Raw genomic sequence first — 3,045 nt, forward strand, 5'->3', positions numbered from 1 at the left:
TAGTTTTTTTTTTAATCTCAAAACCAACAGATATTACAGCAGACTCAAATTGAATAATTTCATTACTGAAAAAGCTAGTTAACTCCAATGAAAAATAACTACTTGACTACAATGAAAAAATAAGATTAGATCGGATTGAGCTATAGCATCAGATATCTGTCATAGTACTTTGCAACCACCATTTACCAAAAAATTTAAAAGTACAGACCAGAGAGCAACCGACTCATTTCCCATCAATAAACTCCTTTCCTGTGATGATTTTGGCTTAATCACCTTCTTAGAGTGTTTTTAACTTGATAGAATGAATGAAACTGAAAGCTTTATAAACCCATCCAGAACCATAAATGAGCCCTCAAAAAGACCAACTGCATAGTTTGATAATAAATGCCAAATGACCTTAACCTAGAGCAAACCTTAATGCGACAACTCCGATAACTTACATACTGAGAGATACATAAACCACTCCAGAACTATATTATTCTGAGCAACTATAATACATGTATGCTTCATTCTAAAACAACAACCCATAACCATGGCCGACCTCGTATGATTCCTTTGGAGAACCCAGACTCGTACTGAAACATTCAAACACCATTTGGGTTCAACCAGAGTACAATCCTGATATATTGAAACATCTATATCATTCTTTCCCAAAAATAGCCAGATCCAAACGCTAAAGCTCATGGATTTTGATATTGTGTCAAAGAAACCCAACCTTCATGACTTCTAGAAATTAAACGTGTACCTTTCTTGTTCCTGAAGTGAACTCTGAATGTTTCAGTAACAAACTTTCAGTAGCCCTGCTACTATCATCGCCAAAACATAATACAATATATAAGACTTTGAAAGCGATCTGAACCTAGAAAATGAAGAACATGAACTTTCACCTCCCAACTTGAAAAATACCTAATAAAATCTTATTCAAATAAACTATGAAAAGCAACGTAAAAGGTACCTTAAAGGCTTAAACCATGAACTGGAAAAACAAAGTTCATCATATCTGATGATCGAGGAAGAAGCACAAAGTTCATCTATGCAATAACTATTTTAGAAATTGATGATACAATATGTTAGGCCAAGTCTGAATAAAATATGTTTGATTAGAGGAAAAAGCACAAACTTTTACAGATAGTAGCGACCTCCGGCTTGGCCGTTTCTGGCAAAGACAGAGTGTGAAGACCTCTGTTTAAAATTGTGCAAGTGGTGGCGGATGAGAGATTCCGAAAACCGTATACAGACCTTCGAGAATAACCAAATCCTGCAAAGATCAAATCCCCAATTTCTTAATAATGAGACAATAAAAAAAGAGTCAAAATGTAAAACCAAGGTTTGAAAATCCAATCAAAACCTTTCTGGATCCAAATATCAAACTATGAAAACTTCCTTGATGGTTATATGGCAGAACTTTAATAATACATGAATCCATAGTAAGATGACCTGAAAATCGAAATCAAATAGCCTCTTGATCGCTTTCATCATCTTTCTTAGATATTTTAGTTCCACAAAGAGAAGACCTTTATATCCATTGAATGGTGTTTTTTTATCTGTATCACTCATTCCTTTGGAAACAGCCGTTTTTGATTCTTGATGTTATTTTCTTTGATCGATATATAGAAAGAAGACAAATCTGGAGCCCGACGTTACAGATGAGAATTGGAGAAGTTAGAAACACATAGAAGGCAAGAAGAAGAGACATGCTAGGGCGACAAAGCTGGAGTGATGTGGCATCATACTGATCATTAATTGGCTGATTTTTATTGCCGACGTGGAGGGTCTCTCTGATCAGTTTATTGCCCTTTTAGTATTGTGATTAATCAAACACTAGATTTTATCTGTGTTTTAAAAGCGCAAAATTATTATTTGTTGATAAAATTATTAACCTATTTGCTAGATCACAATAGAAATAAAAAATATATTTGTTAGATTCGTTTATACTTGATACATATTTTACATATTTAATAGAATACCCTGTAAATATTAATTGTAAAAATTTCTAGTCATTAATTATAGATTGATTTTAAAAAGTCAACTTTATTTTAAAATTTTAAATTATAGATTTAAAAAATAATTAAAATTATGTAACATTATAGTTTTTTAAACGCATATATTTAGTAAATTTATGCCATATTGATTTAGAAAATAATTATTTCTATGATTTTAAAATATGAGTCACTATTATGAGTAGCTGTAACAATTTTTAAAATAGTGTGTTTAAATTTTACAGGTTTATTTATAAAATGTGATCTTTGTTGTTTTTTGTTTAAAATTAAAAATTAACATTTATGTGGTCATTTAAATGATAATTGTAACACATATAAATATTTTAAAATATTGAAAATCTTTTTCACATTGTTTTTAATTATAATTTATTTCAGATGTTAAAAATATATTGAAATATTTTTAAGTTTTCAAAATAGATCAAAACAATTATATAACAAACATATCAATCCTAAAATTAAGGACTAGTAAAAATATGAGATTCTATTTTTGTTCGGTTATTTAAGAACATCTCAAACAGTCATTTATCCCTTTATTTTTTAAAGGGTTTTGTATTCTTACAGTCTTTTATCACTTTATTTTTTAAAATGTTAATCAGTACATCTTCAAATAGAAAAAATCACTATTGAGACCCTTTAATCACTATTCACTTTTCACTTTAGTCTTTACAATTATAATGTCTCACAATTGCATGATAACTTTTTATATATCATATTTTAGTACTTATCGTTATAGTTTCTTAAAATTATGTCAATTAAAAATATATTATTAATATTTTTATACTATTTATAGTTATATTTGACTACATATTATTATGTTTTTCAAAAATAATTTATTTTAATATCTAACAAATAGTATGTTTTATTGATTTATGAAAGTTTAATGATTATATTTAATTATTATACTATTGAAGACTATAATTTAATATATTAAACATTTAAGGAAATATATAAAGTGATACCATTGGAGAACCACCCTTTTATCCTTTTATTTTAAATGGGTCACTCATTTAAAATAAGAAAGCTTAAAATTAAATATTGTTGGATT

General features: G+C 28.3%; 1 long non-coding RNA gene across 3 annotated transcripts; it reads right to left on the bottom strand.

Annotated features, from left to right (window-relative positions):
- Window positions 1-165: 165 nt before the first annotated feature.
- Window positions 166-1,677, bottom strand: LOC106316708. 3 transcript variants are annotated; one of them, XR_001264932.1, is made up of 4 exons: window positions 1,349-1,677; window positions 1,121-1,258; window positions 956-1,042; window positions 166-806 (listed from the first exon to the last, which is right to left on the bottom strand). It is a non-coding gene; the product is annotated as an uncharacterized LOC106316708 (long non-coding RNA). The 3 variants fall into 3 exon arrangements; XR_001264933.1 differs by having other exon boundaries at window positions 166-1,042; window positions 1,438-1,677; XR_001264931.1 differs by having other exon boundaries at window positions 166-1,042.
- Window positions 1,678-3,045: the final 1,368 nt, after the last annotated feature.

The sequence above is a fragment of the Brassica oleracea genome, chromosome C9 (genome assembly GCF_000695525.1).
Source record: "Brassica oleracea var. oleracea cultivar TO1000 chromosome C9, BOL, whole genome shotgun sequence".
Classification (NCBI taxonomy): Eukaryota; Viridiplantae; Streptophyta; class Magnoliopsida; order Brassicales; family Brassicaceae; genus Brassica; species Brassica oleracea.